The sequence below is a fragment of the Euprymna scolopes genome, chromosome 2 (assembly GCF_053919585.1).
Source record: "Euprymna scolopes isolate OS-2025 chromosome 2, ASM5391958v1, whole genome shotgun sequence".
Taxonomy (NCBI): domain Eukaryota; kingdom Metazoa; phylum Mollusca; class Cephalopoda; order Sepiida; family Sepiolidae; genus Euprymna; species Euprymna scolopes.
In genome coordinates this window covers 126,139,464-126,160,865 of record NC_136483.1, presented here as the reverse complement: position 1 = coordinate 126,160,865, position 21,402 = coordinate 126,139,464, and the positions used below count along the sequence as shown (strand labels likewise).

Genomic DNA, 21,402 nt, shown 5'->3' with positions numbered 1-21,402 from the left:
AATATTACACCCAATGCCAGGCTACTTGTATTGTACCATATTACTCCCTCTTCTCTATTCTCCCTTCACTGGGTCCTCCTTCTTCACTTGTGATGACTTCATATTTACGACCTTCTTCGTCATGCAGCTCTCCCAGCAGTCAGTACTACTCGTCTGCCGTTTTATGAAACTGCACATCATCCTGAACCAACTAGCAGTGGGATAGTGTCCCACCTACTTCCTGCAGACTGAGTTTTCTCACTTTGTCAACTCAAACCCAACTTCAGGTACTTCATTTCCTCATTTGAAGACAAGGTTTACTTTTCCATCTTGGCAGTTTCAATCCCAAAGCTGCTCTGCCATCTAACAACTCTGCTGGTTTTACAGCTAATCCATATTCCTCAATATGATCTCTCACCTTCTCTGCTGTCACCTCTGCCTCCTCCACAAGAATATCATTAATATATGAATTAGTGGCTTTTGTCCACTTCACAAACCTTCTCCAATACCGTCTTCAGCACAGCAGTCATGATTTTTAGAGCTGAATTTAGTCCAAAGCCCAACCTTGTCAAACAATATAGCTGTCCCTTGTATTTGACCAGTTCTTGTCATGAATCTGCAAATAGGCTGACTTCAGGTCTACAATCTTAGTGGCCCGCTCCATCCGCCTCCATTTTCTCTTGACTTGTTTGCATACATTGATTCCCTCTCCAGTATCGCAGGCTATGTTTAGCTCCCTGAAGTCCAGTAAAGGTTTAATCTTGTTCTTAGTAGGCTGCTATAAGTGGCAGCACTCCTCTTTCTCCCTCTGACCAAGGCTTCAGGATTCCCTCTTCTATCCACCTCTCCACTTCTTTCTCGAATTCTTTACATGTCTCTCCTTGCAATGTGCTCTCATAGCAATCCACTTTATTTTGTAGTCTTGGCGGCCCAGAGATCCATCGCCACTCCACTGTCTACCTCTCACCATTAACCTTTGCCAGGAAATCCTCCTCCTTGATGCAGCAAGCCTCTGGTTTTTGTGCTTTGATGTTTTCTCCACTTTATACTCCTGCCATCCCTATTGTGTCTAGGCATCCAAAAGTCACTTGTCTTTCCTTCACTGTAGCGCCACCCAGCTGGTTAATTGCCTTCATACCTAGCACCATGTCAACACCACCGATCAGACGATCCAACACAAGAGCTCACAGCACAATCACTCCAGCTGTCATCTCTCCCAGGCATCTCACCTCCCTGCCATTTACAGCCCTGATAATGCTGGCTCAGTTCCATGATTTAGCAACATTCCTTGCAAACAGTGTTGTGGTGCAGTCTGTGTCAACAAGGGCTATAGCTCTTTTTTCAATGATTCATCTGGCGCCATTTCTGCACAGAAGGAGTAACTACTGGCGCAACAGTTTACTTTATTCGTTTCCCTGATATCGAGAGGCGACACAATTTCTACTGATGTGAACCACTCCGCTACAATGGTAGCAGGTGATCCCTAATCTTGGTTCCTTACAGTCTTTAATCAGGTGGGGACCCTAGCACCAGAAGCACTTTATGGTAAATCTACCCTCCTGTCTCCTTGCAGCCTGCCTCTCGTCATGCAGGGGGGGGGGGGGTCTTATACATGCACTTCCACTTGTAGCCAGAACCGCAACTGGACATTTGACCTTCTAAACCAGAATTCTAGTGTGGACCAAGAGATCATCCACCTCCATGTTATCAATTCCTGTGATTCTCTGCAGATTCATAGAAACTTTTTCTGGGAAACCGTTCATCAGGTACAATCTCACAGTCTTTTCCAGGCTCCTCCCCACATAACCAAGCAATCCTGCCAGTCTCTTAATTTCTGAGGCGAAGACGTCGACTAACTCACCAGTCCATCTCAACTTCGAAAGCTTGCCAAGTGCCTCAAAGGGTCCCTCTGCGAATGTTAATTTCAGTCGCTGTTCTCCTAGGGTAAGGTTTCCTTTGTCTTCTCACATTTGCTGGTATATTTTGAAGGCTTCCCTATCTAAGTATAATGGTAGCAAGTTAACCACATCTTCAATCTTTTGAAACTTCGCCACCATTTTTAACTTGTCTAGCCATTTAACTAGGTCCCCTTCTTCAGTGAAGAGCATCAACATTTGACAACTTAACCTTCAGTCAGCTATGTTCATCAAAGTGTAGTGCCAGTATAGCTCATGCTCTAAAAAAGAGTAGGCCGGTTAAACAGTGCTCACCCAACGCAAAGGTACACATCTCTCCTTTCTCCACTACACATTAATGCCCGGCTCACCTCCTTTTATGTTCTACTTTAAAAAAAAAAAAATCTGCCATCCCATCATGCATAAACGAGTTGGTCATTTTGTCTCTTCTTTCACATAGAGCAACACAGTGTAGGGACTCACCACAGACATTAGAGTGACTGGACAAGGAGCATTCCCATTGCATGTATATCTGTCATCTACACTCACTCAAATATTACACCATAAATAGGATAACTTGGTAATTGTCGCAGACGGCATTGAAAGCACCCCATGGCATTCAAAGAAAACAAATTTCCAAAATATTTTTTCTGACAGCTTTCGCTGGAGCTGGTTTGAAACCTATAAAAAAGGCACTGCGCATGAAACCCAACCAGTCGAGTCAGATTTCCTTTGCAGTGCAGACCAACACCACAACCGCTCGCTCCGTCTCGTGATGTTAAATCATTATTTGTTTTTGTAATTATGTGTATTTTAATTTATATATGCATTTGTCTTTTCTCTGGTTAGCTTTTAAATTCACCACCACCCCAGCAAAACTCATTCACGTTCTCTTCCAGCTAAAATAATTTCCACGCCCTGTACTAAGGCTAGAGATAAAATAGCATTAGGCCGAATAAATGTTCTGAAATTAGCTCAAACATGGATTTATTTTCTACCGTAGAAGTGAGGAGAACTTTATTAAGTAATATATTTAATATCTACAATTACCCTATGCTCGCTTGTATTAATAAAGAGGCCTCGTTGATATCTCTACCAAACCACTGGATATAGCTTGTAATCAACTGTTACTATAATTGTAACTGAAATCTAGTGATCTTAGCTGCGTCACTAGATACAATGTTTTGTCCCCAACCTTACTGACTGCCTAAAAATATGAATTACAAATCATGACAAAATAATTGTTTCTCTTCACCTCCAAGACGACTGCCTATGTCTAACCTGCATGCAAAATAGGGGAAAAGAAAGGAAGATTTTATTCTTTTCTTCCAAACTAAAACAATATTGTAAACTCTAAATCCAAATGAAACTTTACTTTACTCTGTAAGTAAATAACCCCGACCCTTGAAAGCTAACAATCTGCCCCCCCCTCTAGCTGCCACTAAAACCCTGCATTATGCATACGCCTTAGTAGTGGACTCCTTAACCTCAAGTTCCTAACTTTCACAGACTAACCGCCAAACAATCTTCACTAAACATCTATACATTTCTACCCGACATGCATTAGAGTTCATTCCTATCCAGTTAGGTACTTACCAGCTAAAGTATGCACTCGGATGCAAAGCGATCTTCATTACATAGCAATTGCCTTTTCCTAAATGGTTTTGCAACAAACAATACTAAACCAATCCAATACTCCCTATCATGCAAAACGCTCGATGACTCTTAAATGAAAACTGAAACTATCTCCCTCTGAATAGTAGAAACACTGACAACTTCTATTTGCTTCTACTGAAAACCTGCCCAAATATCTATTTACTTAATTATACATACGAAATACACCATAACTTAAAATGTACCTCCAGTTACACCCTGAGTGTACTGCACCTACACCTTAACCTTCGTAAACCTAAATATACAGTGACTGGGCAACATTTCTTAGCTCAATTCCTAATACCTACTCGAACTATAACGTTATCCTGAACCCAAACTAACATAAAGTTAAAAAAAAAAAAAAAAATGGAAAAACCCAAGGTAAAAGTCCTAATCCGCACTAACGCCTTTCTAACAAGCCTCTCCACAAAACTGCTTCCACTGTATGCCCCTAAATCACTTTGAGGAGTGTAACTATTCATTAGATATATAACCTCTACAAACTAACCCTGTAACATTAACTAACCACGCGGGGTCGCAGAAATACCTGGAATAGGACCCAGGTGCGGAGCAAACCCTCTCAGGGCTGATGGACCCAATAGATCTTCCCAGATCACCCGTCTAGGAGAAGGAAAACTCTGAAACTAAACCAAAGGGGAGGGAGGCCTCTCCAGTCTTGGATGACAACTTTCCTAGAGCTGGTGACTCAAACAAATTATCGGTCTGCAAACCTAAATTGCTTAAGGAGTAGATAGGCTCAGTCTATCGCCGGCTTCCATACTCCTTCTTTGCCTATTAGTCAGGCGCAGAGACACTATCACAAGTAAATCGATAAAACACTAAGTGGTAGATCTTGTTTCTTGTCTAGGGCATTGAATGCCATTCCCCCACTCCCGACACATCCCATCCCTCATAACTGGGCACTTGGGAGTGCTTGAGTACCACACATGCCTGTGCAATTAGATTGGGGTGATCTTCTTCTGATGGGCTGAGGGTACCGGATTGACAGTTCCTGGCTGCTGTTTCCGACTGGTAGTACAGGTGCCCTAACTCTTTAGTAGTGCTTAGAGCGGCTGCTCCATCAACAGTTGTATAATATCGGGATGTTTGTAGTGCCATGTCGCGCATGGAAAGGGACCCTGCACTCATCCCCGATGGGCTTTCCCAAGGCCCTAGTCCTAGTTGAAGAAAGGTCAGCTAATGGTCTGCATGTTGCATGTCTGATATCCTGCATAACCTCTTGTTCAGCTCCCCCTCACCTAACTGAAACTCTTTAAAAACATGATGACACAACAATCAAAAACTAAGCTTAAACCAGGCCTAGGGACAAACAAATCCAACTTGCCTCCTCCCTTGAGGCTTGCATTCACTAACATCCATGGGCTTAGAACTAATTTAGCTGATGTTGAAGCATTTCTCCTAACAAATACCCCGGATATCTTAGCACTAAGCGAGACTAACCTACACTCCTCAATCCCCTCTAACTACTTTAACATGCTTGGCTATCTCCCACTCTGCCTTAAGGACTCTGACAGACATATGCACGGACTTGGAGTCTACATTCGTAACACCCTCCCCCTGACTAGAGAAACGAACCTAGAAACGGACGATCAAGCCTTTATGTGCTTTAGACTAAACATACAACACAACATTAGCTACTTTTATTTTCTCTACCACTCTCCCTCGACCCAGGACTGCACCATAACAAACAAAGTCTCTGACAGTATAGACATAGCACTCTCCCTCGACACTAGCGCACAAGTACATGTATTTGGTGACTTTAATGTTCACCACAAAAACTGGCTTGGATTCTCTACTCACACAGATGCAGCGGGCAGCACAACACATAGTTTTGCTATATCTCACTCCCTATCACAAATGGTTACGTTTCCAACCCATTTCCCTGACCAGCAAGAACAACAAGCATCACTTCTAGATCTGTTTCTGACTACAGTTCCCGAGGATTGTACAACAAATTCTGACAGCCCACTCGGGAACGCTGACCATGCAGTGATAATGGTAGAAATCACCCTAAATTCTAGACCCAAAACTGAAGAGCCAGTGCTCAAAACAACGAGATATTATAAAAAGGCTGACTGGGAAGCCATCAGAGATCTTATCAGAGATGCCCCATGGGGAAATATTTTTCCTCTTCCTGCTGAACAGTGCGCAAATGAGACCACTGAATGGTTCAAAACAGCAATGGAAGCACATGTTCCCATGCGGAAATTTTATAGCAAACCCTACTCTCCTCAATGGTTTACTTCGACTTGCGCAACTGCCATTGCTCAAAGGCAGCATGCATACTGCAGATTTAACCGACATAAGTCCAGTTCAAACAAACAGAAGTATATAGAAGCTAGAAATAATGTTAAGAACGAAATAGCGACAGCTAAGAGAGAATTTACTGAAACCACTAAAAAACGCATCAAAGCACAAAAATTAGGAAATCGTGACTTCTGGAAAATCTACAACAGTGTAGTAAATAATGGACAATCAACAATTCCCCCACTAACCAACAATCACGAGGTTGTTTGCTCAGCAACCGACAAGGCTAATATGCTTGCCAGCCGGTTTGCCTCGAACTCCACACTGGACCCTTCCAACCACCCTCTCCCTGACATTCCTTTGCGGACAGACGCCACGCTAGACAATCTAAAAATCATCCCTGCTCAGGTACATGCTATCATAAAAAATATTGACACTTCTAAAGCATGTGGACCCGATCTCATCCCAGTTGTGCAATTAAAAAAGTGCTCAGCCGAATTAGCTCCAGTTCTCTCTAACAAATGCCTTAATGAATCTTGCTTCCGGGCTGTTGGAAAACTGCTTCTGTGGTACTAATATTCAAGAATTCTGACGAAAGAACTGACCCATCAAATTATCACCCCATTAGCCTCCTCCCACTTTTCGCCAAAATATTTGAGACCATAATTAACCATGCTCTAGTCCGGCACCTTACAGATGCTAAACTTCTGACTGACAAACAATATGGATTTAGACAAGCCCGTTCCACAGCTGACATCCTGACATCCTCACTGTAATCTCTGAACGTATATACCATTCACTGGACAAAGCGGGGGAGGGCAGAGCGGTAGCTCTAGATATATCTAAGACAGGGTATGGTACAAGGGCCTCCTCAGGAAAATTAAATCATACGGTATCACTGGTAGAATACTTAGCATAATTGAATCCTTCTTAGACAAGAGAAAAATCCAGGTTGTCCTCGACGGTCGAACATCTAAACAGTGTGATATAAATGCGGGAGTGCCTCAGGGGTCTATTCTTGGACCTCTATTGTTCCTGATATGTATTAATGACCTCCCCGACAAAACTGCCTCTGAGATGGGTATATATGATGATGATACCACACTCTATAAAAGGCATGACAGGAAAACAAATGAACACATATCTAAAGAAATGGAAAAAAACACTAGAGGATGACCTCCAATCTGTAGTGGAATGGGGACATAAATGGATGGTCACATTCAATGCTGCCAAGACTAAACTAGTTTCATTCAATAATTACAAGAAACCTTCTCTGCCACCAATAGCAATGGCCAGTGACTCCCTGTCTGAGAGTACATCTTTCAAACTGCTTGGCCTAACGTTCACAGGAAACATGAGCTGGAACAATTATATTGAAAACATTGCCAGGGCCGCTGCGAAAAAGGTAGGCTCTCTCTACCGTGCTAGAAAACTACTGACACCTGAAAGTATCCTGTACCTCTATAAGGCCACCATTCGCCCATGTATGGAGTATTGTTGTCACATTTGGGCTGGTGCATCTGCTACTAGTCTCTCGTTCCTAGACAAGGTTAAAAAAAGAGTCGCCAATCTGATAGGCCCTGAACTAGCATCTAAGCTTCAGCCTCTGTCCCATCGACGAAACGTTGCATCCCTCTGCTTGTTCTACAAGTATTTTAATGGTGAATGCTCTAACGAACTGCAGACACTTGTGCCCCCACGACGTAGAGACCCTCGACAAACCTGACAGGAAGCTAAATCCCACCCGCACACAGTAGAGATCCCTAGATGCAAAAGATCTTTCTACTCCAGTAGTTTCTTCCCCAGAACAGCTAGACTCTCGAATTCCATTCCAGGTTTCTGCTTCCCTAACTGTACTGACATGCAGAAGTTCAAGTGCAACGTGAACCGACATCTTGCTGCCCAAATCCCTACATAGTGCCCCAGTAGTTGCTGCCCCTGATAGTAGCCCCCTACACCAAAGTGGCAATGTGTCTTGTTTGGGGTGAAAATGTAATAAAAAAAATAAAAAAAAATTATTATGATTTTGCATGTCTTGCCCAAAGAAAAAAATATATAATTTTGTATTGCATCAGATATATTCATGGAACTCATTAAAACAACAAACTTTATTTTCCTTTTTGTAAAAAAACAAAAAAAAAAAACAAAAAAAAAAACATTTTTCTGCAAAAATGACATTCTGCCTCAGTCAGAGAAAGATTTCTCTCTTTCTTGCTTTTCATTACACATTTTAATTCAAATCCTATCAGACTATTTTAAAAATATATATAAAGTCCTAGCGACTATACATACAGTTACAAACATTGCTTTATGGTAGAACATTTATTTCCAGGACATTTTTACATTTTTTACAAACTTTGGACGATTTATTCATTTATTACTTTCGTGACTCGTGTGTTGTATCGGCACACACATAAAAAATATTTCAGCAATAAAAGCATGATTCATTATTTTTTGCTATGTTCAATAAAAACCATATTATTAATTTTTATATTTGACTTTGTCTTGATGCTGATTTTGACACCTTAATATTTTGTTTACGTCGAGGAATTAGAAAAACGTAATCTCATTAACAGCATAACACCAGCAACACCTGCTGTTTTTTAATGTTTACCGTCGTAGCAGTGATGACACTCTCCGGTGATCTGGTCCCTTGTCGTAACAGGTAAGCCCTTCATTATGTTTGCAGATACATCATATTAAGGCTCACAATAATAAAATATTAAACAATACAAATAAAGAGAAAAATAAAATTAGAAGAAAAAGCTCTGTATAATAATAAGAATGCTCAAAACTAAAATGAAACCTAATAAAAGGAATAAATACCTGGTCAGTATCCTAAAATACTCTGGATCCTTCATCTGCTGAACAAAAGAACTGAACAATTTCATCCATCATTTCCAATCCTCTCAAGATATTGTTCAACACCAACTGACAATCTCATTAACCCTTATCCTTGAGTGGCTTCTGGACCTCGATAAGCAGTGATCCATTATAAAAAAAAGGCACTTAAACCAAAGTACAATGAAAGTAATGGACCATGCACATTGCACTGCAGCCAAACAAGGACAGCAACCAATTACATAAGATGGAAAGAAGAAAAAGGACAAATATGGAAAATTGTGGAAATAGAAAAATTCATAGCCCAACATTCAGAGACTGATTATTGCAGAAAAAAGATTATTAAAAAATGTCTATTTTTTACCTGATAAAGTGCCTATTGATTAAAATTTGTTTAATATTATTCTAAACCCATAGTTACATAACAAAAGTTGAAACAAAAAAGCAAAAAAAGAAAAATGTGAAGAGAAACAGCTACACGGACAATGTTGTGATATTATAGATCCAGAGTGAAGTTTACCAACCTTATTAATGGCTGAGTCTCATGAAGATCAACTAAAGGTGTTTATGACAAGTTATGGCAGAATAAATTCTCGCAGTGAATTATGTTCTGAAAAAAATTAATTTGTTAAAAAAAAGACAAAGGGAATAAGAGAAAAAGATGAAAGGAAATTTACCCCTCTCTGTTTCGAAGATATACATGGCCTATACATGGCCTCATCGACATGAGACCATTTCATTTCTCCTACTGATCCCGATATGTATTTCAGTCTTCTTTTAATACGACACCAGTAGGCTTCAATATTGTTGGTGCAAACACGAGTAAGCGGATCCACAAAATTTTGTGAATGGTTTATAGTTCCGTGAACATAATTAAACTTGAAAATAATATTTAAGAATAGCGCAGATTCCATTTTGGCTTTCACCAATTTTCCTGTTAATAATTATATAAACTCCGGCAAAAAAAAAAACAAAAAAACAAAAAAAAAAAAAACAGATAAAATCATAACAAAAATCTTGCGCAAATTTTAAGCCAAAAAAAAAAAAAAATTAAAAAAAACTAGGTCACACATGCAAAAATTCTTTCTTGTAAAAATAAAAACTTCTCCCTCAGTCGAACAATGCACAACATCAGAGCCAATCCGTATTTTGCTACAGGAGTAGCATTGTTGTATGTCCGCCCTTTTTCTTTATATTTTTTTAATATATAAAATAACTCCTGAAATTGATTGTTATTAATTTCATGGTGCATGTTTAATTCATGGTTAAAATATTTGTTTTGACTTTTCTTCAATGAAAGAAATTTTACAAAAAAAATCAAATCGTTTTTTAAATTCCCTTAATTATATTTCCACTTTTTCGGTGTACCAAATTTTTTCACTACACAAAATCTTTCAATTATATAATGGTATATTTCTAAACAACAATTCTACGGGAATCGGAATCGTACTTAGTATCAGAATCATTAATTAATAATAAGTGCACTCACTAGCACCAAATAACATTTCACTGTGTTTCGATCTATGACATTCCACGAGAGGTACGTACATGCTAAAGCTTTTTGTTTATTGCCACAAGTGCTAATTTTGACTTTCACCAATTTTCCTTTAAAAAACAATTAGAAACTCTTCAAACATTGGGCAAAGAAACCATTAAGAAAAAAATAACGGTAACATAAGCACCAAATCTTTATGTTTTTTGTTTTGTTTTCATTTTGTTTGTTTGTTAAATCCGGCAAAAATAAATAAATAAAAATAACAAAAGAATACAAAAACAATAAGAAAAGGGTGTCGTAAAACTTTAATTAAACTTGAAAATAATGTTTAAAAATAGTGCGGATTTCATTTTGATTTTCACCAATTTTCCTGTTAATAATTATATAAACTCCGGCAAAAAGAAAAATATCCATAAAAAAAAAAAAAAATCCCCCCCCCCCCAAAAAAATAGATAAAATCATAACAACAAAAATCGGTGAAGCTTAGATAAGTAGGTCCGGCAGACAAGCCTCGTTCTGACATTTGGAAAATTTAGGTTAACAACCGGTGAAGATACTGAAAAGTAACCTTTTTGAATGAAAATGAATATAAACAATATTTTTAAAATTAATTTCTTAATTTTACTTAAAAACAAAATGTAAACATGTATAAACAAAATATTTTAGAAAATAATTTCTTAATTTTACTTAAAAACAAAATGTAAAAAAAATATTTGAGAAAATAATTTCTTAATTTTAAATAAAAATTGATTATAAAATTTTTTTTTTAAAACAATTATTGAAAAATATTGCAAAGTGTTTACATAGCTGGTTCTTTGGGATAATAGGGGCGCCTGAAACCTCCCTTCCAAAACGAAAAAAGCTTTAGTATTTTTACTATTTTAAAGCGTTTTTTTTTTTCTTTTAAAGTTTGAAACACAAGTAGTAGCTAGTTAACTTAGAACAACAAGTGTGCATGGCAGAAATTCTTCAGGGTTTAAATGTATTGTAATGCTTTTATGGTGGTCGAAAAACGTTTTTCAGCCACCATATTACTTTCTATTTACTTGCCTCCCCACAAGGGCAGAGTTAGACACAAGGTCGGTTTTTAATATAGAGAAGCATTTATTACTAAAAAACGAAATGGTGAAATATAAAAGCAAGTTAAGCTAAAATTAAAAAAAGAATGAAAAAAAGATTCAAAGAAATTACGAAACTCATTAAGATAAATAAAGATTACCTTTAAAGTAGATAATAAAATTCTTGTACAGCATATTAAATATGTTATGAAAAGTTCTATGACGTTTTTACCATGAATTTTTGAGAGCATTAATCTCATTTCAAACAAACAAACAGTTCAACTTAAAAATATAAGAGAATTGTAATGAAAAAATCATAAATCTAAAGGTATTTTTTAACAATGCAATTCTGATTCCAATTCCCCTCAAAATACATGATTCTTACGATTAACGATTCTGATTAATCATCCCACCACTATTTCAAACTAGAAGCCATTTTGGCTATATATTACATTTCGAATATGGAGGGCAAGACTTTTTATTCCAGAGTTTAGTGGTGCTGCAACTGATATGCCCATTGTGAATGGATTGAAAATGTGGAACTTGTGTGTGAGCTTGCATCATGAAGAATGTCCTGCCATTGAGATTGTGAGGTGGAGCTTTGGCCATATACACGCAACTTAGTAAGGAGCAGAAAGCAGATGCAGAACAGATGAAGTAGGCACTCATAACTACATATGCTGCTGATGTATTTAATGCATATGACCAGTTCATCACTTAACAACTATATCCAGATAAAACATTAGACAAGGTTTTTGCTGAGCTGTAATGCCTGGTTCGGTTGGTTGGGAGACAATTGCTTGAATGTTGGTTAGCATGTGCATTCATCTCTGCAACATGCTAAACAACTACTATGTGCCTCATCCAGGATGGAAACAATGAGTGCAGAATAACTGTTGATATGAACATGAGCTTCCTGATTGACAACAGAGACCCTGCAGAATTCGCCTCTGCCAGATGGACACCTTTAGAAACAAAGGCACGTAATGATGGTGGAAAATTTGCTACAGTAAGGTGGACTACTTACAGAATCATCAACAGAGGCCGAATGGTCGAGTGCGCAAGGTTCATTGTGGGATTTGTTGTTTTAGTTGCGGTTGTCACAGTGCCAGGGAAATGCCAAAGAGGAGGAGGTATTAGTGTTAGTCTTCACCTTGAGCAACTGAAGATTAAGAAACTCCCCTCCATGAAAGTATGTGTAAACGGACAAGAGTGCATGGCATTAATAAATTTTGGGTGCTCCCAGATGCTGGTGAGTACAGCCGTGTGTTGCTTTTGGAAGTGGAATAGAAATGGGTGAATGGTCATAATCTGAACAAACTGACAAACAAGGTGCAAGAGATGCTTATGAGAACAAGCTCCTACAGTGGCAACAGAATGGATGGATATTGCTATATCCAGAAGAAAAGCCCCTCAACGTGTCTAATTCTCTTAATAGTGGTCATGCAAGAGCAGAAGCAGAAGGTGCATCTGGTGTTTGACTTCCGAAAATTGAATGGTTTTGTGGATGCTTTCACTACCAACACAGGTGTCTGCGGAAACTGAGAGCGTGGCAGTAACAAGGAGTCAATATGTCACTTTTGGATCTGCAAAATGCATATCTTCAAATCCATATCAACAAAGCACTATGGCCATTTCAAACAGTGATTTTTAGGGGTCGGTGATTCTGTCTTATTAGGGCAGGTCGATTTTGGAACCCTCGTGAGGCAATGGTGATGATAGTTGGAGTTTGACATAGAAAAGACCTACATGAAATATTTTTCTCAAAATCCTTATCTTTGCTTGAGGAAATTACTTTAAAAGTTGAAAAATTGAAGCGATTAAAACTTTTTCGGTGAATTGTTAAGAACGTCCCGTCATCAAAACAATCCGTACTGTTAAGAAAATGGAATCATTATTTACAATATGTTTTAAACTACATTTTTAAATAAAATGAGTGAGGATAATGAATTAATAAAATAAATATCAACTATAAAGGCAAAATTATGTTTTTTAAATAATAACGACTAAAGTTCGCTTTTTCATTTCAGGAACTTTTTTTGGGTGGAAACATTGAAGATTTCACCGTCACAAACACGCTCGTTATTGATATTGAAAATTAACGTTTGTTTATTATTTAATTTGAAAACATTACGATTTAGGCTTAATTATTTCGAAAGGAAAAACGAAAAAGACCTGTTTAAAGTATGTATTATTATATTTCAAGTGTCTGCAGTGAATTTAAACATATTCGTTTTATCTTTTTTAATTTGTTTTCTATTTAGGTTGGTGCAAAAATAATGGCATTTTTTGAAGTTCAAATGAACGTCAAAAACATTATTTTTGCACCAACCTGATATTTCACATCAAATTCTATTTGAAATTTTTATTAAATATGGTAATACTCCAGTTTTATATCAAAAAAATAGTCCATACAAGTTTATTCTACACATTCTTTACGAAACATAACTCCATAAATTTTCAAGTTTTTCTACTTAATAAAAAATACTTTGCAGAAAATTAGTATCAAATTTTAATTTCTTTTATTTTTAGGGAGTAATTTTTTTTAAGCAGTGTTTTTTTTCTAAAATTATAGTTTTAAAATCAGATAACCCACAAAGATTAATACGAGTAAATAAGGAAACTCCTTTAAAGGTTTTTTGTTATTTGTGCATCTATGTTATTGTGCTAAAATAACTTTGTTATTTAGAAAGCCATTCTTAATATGGGAAGGAGGTTGTATTGTAACTATTCTGTACTTTCACCTAAAAATTTAATAAAAATTAAATTTAACTTGAAAATACTATTAAAAATAGCATAGTAACATAGATGCACAAGCACTGATTTTTCAAACTCTAAACACTAAACACTCGTTAAAAATGGCACAGCTACAGCAAGAATAAATCTCTTTATGGATAAATTCATGTTATCGAAAGCGGAGCTAAAATCTGCTAAAAATGTCTAAACTAAACACTGCTATGCCTCTGATTTGGTTTGGTCCTCTCTCTTCAATACATCTAATTCAACTGTACAAAGTTTTTCATTATTTCTTATAACTAGCACTTATTTTTTTAAATATGAAACTGGAAGATAGCCTAATACAGTTTCCTTCAGTTATAATCCATTTATTTATTTTACTTTTCAGATTAGAATGTCAGAAAAAGCACAACATTCAGTTTTAACCCGTGGTTCACAAAATTTGCTGGGCCACCTTGTCATTTGGATGAAACAGCACCCCAACTTCACGACAAGTCATCCAGTTTAGTTATTTCCTTGAAAACAGTTATCCCACTTAAAAAATAGTGAGATTTCTAAGTTAATTGCCAAGGAAATAATTAGTATTCGGCAAGCAGTTAATCCACAATTGCCCTTGTTAAGGTAACATTATATAGGACAGAAGGTCAATATATTTTGCTATAAGAGGACCAAACAGATTGACAGGAAATCTCTTGCAAATCATCAAAGTGAAAAGAATGAAGGAACAGCTAGACAGACTGTTTGATATATCTTCTTGTAGCTGTAAACTTTCTGCCTTGAGATGTGATGACTTTCTGCCTTGAGATGTGATGACTTTCTGCCTTGAGATGTGATGACTTTGCAAGACAGAAAATTGTCAAACAAGGTACGTAATCTGCACTTGTTCTCCTAACAAGGAGGTTAAATTAATTCTATAGATTCACCTGCAATTATGTTCCTTTTTTGTGGAAAATAAAATAACATATTGGTATTTATTATGTAATCTGGCTCTATTATTAAACATGCAAATTTTCCAATTTTCAGGTTCCACTAGAAGAACTGCCATTTACAGCAATTTTTAAATTAATTGATGGAACAACAAAAAGCCTAACAACATTTGCTGGTCCTTTGGGGAAACTTTTTATCAATAATTATCAAGATTTGCCTCAATTAGAATTCGAAAAAATTATTGTCCCTCCCGATCATCATTATTTGACAGCAGAAGAAACAAATAATTTAAGTGTGAAGACCAGAGGCTACTTTTTGAGTATGCAGTTGGCATTTCTTGTGGAGAAGTTAACTAAGAAAATTGTGCCCTTGAATCAAGGAAGATGGCTAACATAAGCCACAAGATTAATGTGTTTATGGACTAGAGTTGTCTATCTTCAAACACTATGATAAATTAAACATTTTGGTCAAATTTATCATCCAAGTGTATGCAGTTAGTTGGTTTGAGATCAAAACAGACAATATTTTTTTTAACCAACAACAGTATATTTTAATATGATTCAGAGAACAAAACAGTTAACTGAAATCCAAATTACTATTTTAAACTGTTCAAAATATAGTGGTTTTGCACTACTTCTGGAAAATATAATATCGATGATAAACTCAGATGAATTGGATGTGAGAGAAGAGGGCATTCAAACGATTTTGTCCATTAGGTAAATAAATATTTAGTCATTAAATTTTATTAGTTTTCTTAATTTACCCAAACAATAGTTTTTATTCATATTAAATCGCAAAAATATAAAAAATAAGTTTTTTCAAATAATTGTTTTTTTTGTGTGTGTGTGTTGTTTTTCCAGAAATAGTGAACAACTCAAAAAAAAAAAAAAAAAAAAAAAAAAAAAAGAAAGAAAAATATTACTTTTATCAATTTTGCAGCAACACACTAGTCAAATTTGATTGATTTTTCTCAAAAAGTTGTATATGGGCAGGAAGCAAGACATAGACACATTACAAAGTCATCGTGCCAGCAAATTAGTCCTTCATTTTCCTCAAAAGGAAATTATACAGAATAATTTAGTTCTATTATCGCCTATAATAAAAAATTAAAATACATGGTTCTGTAACTTGTATCAAGTTGTTATATTGTGTAATACCTCTCCACATCTTTTTGAATTGTGAAATTTAAAAGACTTAGTTGCTAATTAGCTTTTTTTACAATTTTTGTTTAATCAATGCAGTAAAAGTTGAGATATTTTGCTAGGTGTGATTCATAATTAAAATTATAATTCATGTATTTATTTTTCTTTCAATGTATTTCATATAAATATATCAATTTTAATTGAATATTTTATAAAAATAGTGAAATTTCAAAGTCAGTGTTGTGAAAAATACAACGAAAAATGAAGGATTTTTCAACATTTTTCTACACGATTTTAAAAATTAAATGCTCAATTTTCTGTTCAAGATGGGAATCTAATTTTTGGTATCTGTTCTTATCACATCAAATCCCAACTATCATCACCAGTGCCTTGTTGATTTTCTGAAAAAAGTTGCAAATCAACCTGCCCTACTGTACAATGGATTTGGGTTGAATGTGGCACCACTTATTATGATGTCGCTTACAAACACTATCTTAAGACCATACGATCAAAAGTGCCACATCAGTATATGTTGCAACAACATTTTCATTAATGAAAGCATAATTTCTGCATTGCGCCTGCAACAACAATTTTTGGACTATAGGTTGGTTTCCAAGGATCTGGTTCGACTGAAAGACAGAGGTCTTGGCTTGCAGGTCTGAGATAAAAATAGCACTATCCGATGGAAGCGAGGAAGTCAAATTTCAGAAATCCCTGATAGATTAACTCGTTGGCCCACACTTTCTTTCTGTGACAAACTTGAAGGTAACTTCCCTGTATGTGGATGACTCAAAGTGGGGGCTGCATTTATCAAGCGCCTGGCAATATCAGTAACAAATGACTGGAACATCTCTTTGTCACATATTAGCAGAGTACAAGAAACAGATCTTGTTGGAGGAAACTGGTGTATAGACGGTAAAGAAATTATATTGTGGTTGGATGTAAACTGCATAACTATGAGAGTGGCATTGGAAGCAAATGAGACTGTCATTGAGGATGCATGTTGGCAACATCCAACTAACAATGTTCAACACATTAATCTAGTTGAACTTGATACAGCACTCCATGGAATAAATTTGGCTCTATAGTGGGAGGCAACAGTGTTACATTTGATTACTGATTCGGTGTGCATGCACAGGTGGATTTCTGACACTTTAACTGGAAAGGCTTGTGTGAACATGAGTGAAGCTGGCGAGATGTTAGTCAGGCGACGATTGTCGCTGGCAGAAGAATATGGATTGAGCATGACAAGATGCAACCACTGTTATCCATCAGTTGAAAAATGTTTTTCTTGAGTGAGGCCCACCGATGGAAATACTGACTGACAATGACACTGCATTCACTAGTTAAGATTTTGGTGAATTTGTGAAGAATTGGGATGTGCACTGTGCCTACTCAGTGAATAGAAATGGAATTGTAGAATGATTTCATAGGAATATTACGACCATCACAGCCAGAATACAATATGAAAGGTGGTCTCCTGGCACAATGTCACCCCAAAGAATGATATTTTTCCTTTCACTGCACTGTCTAATACATTATATCTATAATATAAATCTCATCTGTTGGTTAGTGTGTGTGTGTGTGAATGCATGTATGTTTGCATGTCTCGCTAAAACTTTCGAAAGATGCAGCTAACACTGACAAAATTGGTTAGAAAGGTTGGTCTCTCAGACAACAAATATAAAAAAAATTGGCCAAAAACATTAATTCTACAAGGAAGAATCACTTTTTGCGTCAACATTTTTGCAAAGTCATCATAAGCTTATTTTGAACACCCTCGACATCATAAATCGTAGTGGGCATAGCGTCGAAAGCGTTTTCTTCTTAGCGTTACAGGATCAAGCCTGGCTATTTTCATTTTCTTTTTTTTCTTTTGTTTCTTTGCGCTTGCTCGATTGAAACATGTTTTTAGGGCTGGGTTGCTCAATAGCCTTACAATAAAACCTCTCCACACCTGGGCAACGCCGGGTACCCTTGCTAGTAGATATTATATCAGAATAATGGGTGTTGAAGCTAACCTGCTGCCTAGAGCAGAGGTGACAAAAGGGAAATATGAAAAAGGAGATGTTTGGGCTAAAAACCCATGTGGCAGTTGCACGACAAAATAAAGGACTGGTCATGTTACTGAAATGATCAGCCCACAGTCTATGAAAATTGATGGGGTGCCTCGTCACTTTAAAGACCCCTGACTAGTAATTATCATCAAGTAATGAAAGTGATTCTGAGAATAGTGAGTGTTTAATCTGAATTCAAATCCTCTGGACAGTGATTCTGATGTCTGAATTGATAGAGTGTCTATTGAAATTTTTTTTTTCACCACTTATCAAGGCCCAGGGGCCACTCGAGGATAAGGGTTAAAGAGTGTACAACAGTCAATTGGACAATGTTGTAATTGTCAGTAATGGAAATTCAGTAAATTTGTTAACTTAAGGGGAACGGCTTATCAAGAACTCATTTACATTGGACTTGAAGACAACTATATTGTAGTCAGCTGGAAAGCAGGAAAACGGAAGACAGTTCCACAGGTGTGCAGTTCTAAGAAAGAAGCTTTGTTCATGGAATCTACGTTTAGGTTTAGGCACAGATAAAGAGTGGGGGAAATTATTGATAGTGTTTTCAGCTAGACGAGTGTTTCTTGTGAAAGTTTGGCGAGGGGGGGAACCATAGATTGAAGCTCAGTCGAGCACTTGCCATGAAAATAACAATAAAGCAAAGACAAACTCGCTACATCTCTTCTGTGAGAAAGAAGTTGCAGAGAAGAAAAAAGGACATCACCTATGAGGCTACAAAATCTATTTTGAATTCTATCAAGGCAGGATAAGTCCTTTCTAGCAGCTCCTGCCCAGATGTGGCAACAATACTCCATCCTTGGATGAACTTGGCTCTTATATAGATAGAGAATTGCATCAGCAGTGAGATATCTACTGGATCAATAGAAGGATCCCACCATTTTTCCAGCAACTTTGGCAACAGATTTGATGTACGTGTTCCATTTCAGATCAGGAGTAAAGGTCAAGCCCAGAAGCTTGTCAAAACATGAGGCCTCCCCAAGACGCGAGCCATTCATTTCAATTGATGCCAGATGGGGATCAGAGTGTTGATGATGTAAAGATAGAAGCTTGATTTTAGATGCAGCCACTCCTTTCCCCATTGTACCACATGCTCAAGATCAGAGGAGAGAGAATCGGAGAGAACTTAGTCATTTATGGTCTTAGATGTGCTATCATAGATGGTAGTGTCATCAGCATAAATGTCTACGAATGATGTAAGAATGTGATTTGGAAGATCATTAATGTAGATCAGGAAGAGAGTTGGGCCCAGGATGGAACTCTCATGGACTCCAGCATTATTACTGTGAGCTTCTGATTTCTGCCCATCAATTACTACTTTTATGAACCTTTCAAAGAGAAATGATTTGATAATTGAGAAGACATTTCCAGCTATACCAAAGCTAGAGATCTTGTGAAGTAAACCTTTATGCCATACCCTATCAAAGGCTTTTGATATGTCAAGAGCAATTCCCCCACTATCAAACGATCATGAGGTTGCTTGCACGGCAACTGACAAGGCTAATCTGCTTGCCAGTCGGTTTGCCTCAAACTCCACACTGAACTCGGTACACCACTCACTCCCTGATTTTCCTCTGCGAACAGACGTCTCACTAGACGATTTGAAAATCACCCCTTCTCAGGTACATGCTATTATAAAAAACCTAGACACCTCAAAAGCATGTGGACCAGATCTCATCCCGGCTGTGCTATTAAAAAGATGCTCTGCCGAGGTTGCTCCAGTTCTGTCCAAACTTAACAATAAATGCCTTAACGAATCTTGTTTTCCCGACTGCTGGAAAACCGCCTCTGTGGTACCAGTCTTCAAGAATTCTGGTGAAAGAACTGACCCACTAAATTATCGCCCCATTAGCCTCCTCCCGCTTTTCGCCAAAATATTTGAGTCCTTAGTTAATCAAGCCCTAGTCCAGCACCTAACAGCTGCTAAACTCCTGACTGACAAACAATATGGATTCAGGCAAGCCCGTTCAACAGCAGATATCTTAACTGTAGTTTCTGAACGTATATACCGTTCATTGGATAAAACAGGGGAGGGTAGAGCGGTGGCCCTCGATATATCTAAGGCTTTTGACAGGGTATGGCACGATGGTCTTCTAAGGAAAATTAGATCATATGGAATCACTGGAAGAATTCATAATGTAATTAAATCCTTAAGTAATAGAAAAATCAAAGTTGTCCTTGACGGTCTTACATCCAAACAATACGACATAAATGCGGGAGTACCTCAGAGGTCTATCCTTGGACCTCTATTATTCCTGATATTCATAAACGACCTCCCTGATAAAATTGTTTTGGAGATGGGTATATTTGCTGATGACACCACTCTCTATAACAGATATGAGGGGAAAACAAATGAACACATATCCAAGGAAATGGCAGAAACACTAGAGGATGACCTCCAATCCATAGTGGAATGGGGACAAAAATGGTTGGTCACATTCAATGCTGCTAAGACTAAGCTTGTTTCCTTCAATAACTACAAGAAACCTTCTCTACCACCAATAGCAATGGCCAAGAACACATTACCTGAAAGTACTTCTTTTAAACTCCTCGGCCTAACGTTTACAGGGAATATGAACTGGAATAGATACATTGAGAGCATTGCCAAGGCTGCTGCAAGGAAGGTTGGCTCCCTCTACCGTGCTAGAAAACTACTTACGCCTGACAGTATCCTATACCTCCATAAGGCAACCATTCGCCCATGTATGGAGTACTGTTGTCACATCTGGGCTGGTGCATCTGCTTCTTGTCTCTCGCTCCTGGACAGGGTTCAAAAGAGAGTTGCCAACCTGATAAGTCCTGAACTGTCATCTAGGCTTCAGCCTCTGTCCCATCGACGAAATGTTGCATCCCTCTGCCTGTTCTACAAATACTTCAATGGTGAATGCTCTGACGAACTGCAAACACTTGTACCTCCCCGACGTAACTACCCCCGACAAACCCGACAAGCTACTAAGTCTCATCCCTTTACAGTAGAGATCCCTAGGTGCAAGAAAGCCTTTTACTCCAATAGTTTCTTCCCCAGAACTGCGGGTCTTTGGAACTCCCTTCCGGGATTCTGCTTTCCCAACTGCAATGATATGCAGAAGTTCAAGTGTAATGTTAACAAACATCTTTCTACTCATCTCCCTTCATAATGACCCCGCTAATTAAGTCCCTGATAGTAGCCCCCTGCTTCAAAGTGGCACTGTGCCTTGTTTGGGGTGAAAATTGAATAAAAAAAAAAAAAATTGCACTAGAAAGGTTGCCTCTATCGAGAGATTCGCTAATCCTATGAGATATAACTGTAAGCACATCTGCTGTAGATCTAGCAGAACAGAAACCATATTGTGTGTC

The 21,402-nt window shown here is 37.5% G+C and overlaps 1 protein-coding gene across 1 annotated transcript in view; it reads right to left on the bottom strand.

Annotated features, from left to right (window-relative positions):
- LOC145295968 (uncharacterized) overlaps positions 1-21,402 on the bottom strand; it is a 358,155-nt gene that overhangs the window by 115,759 nt on the left and 220,994 nt on the right. The gene's annotated exons all lie outside the window — the stretch shown is intronic.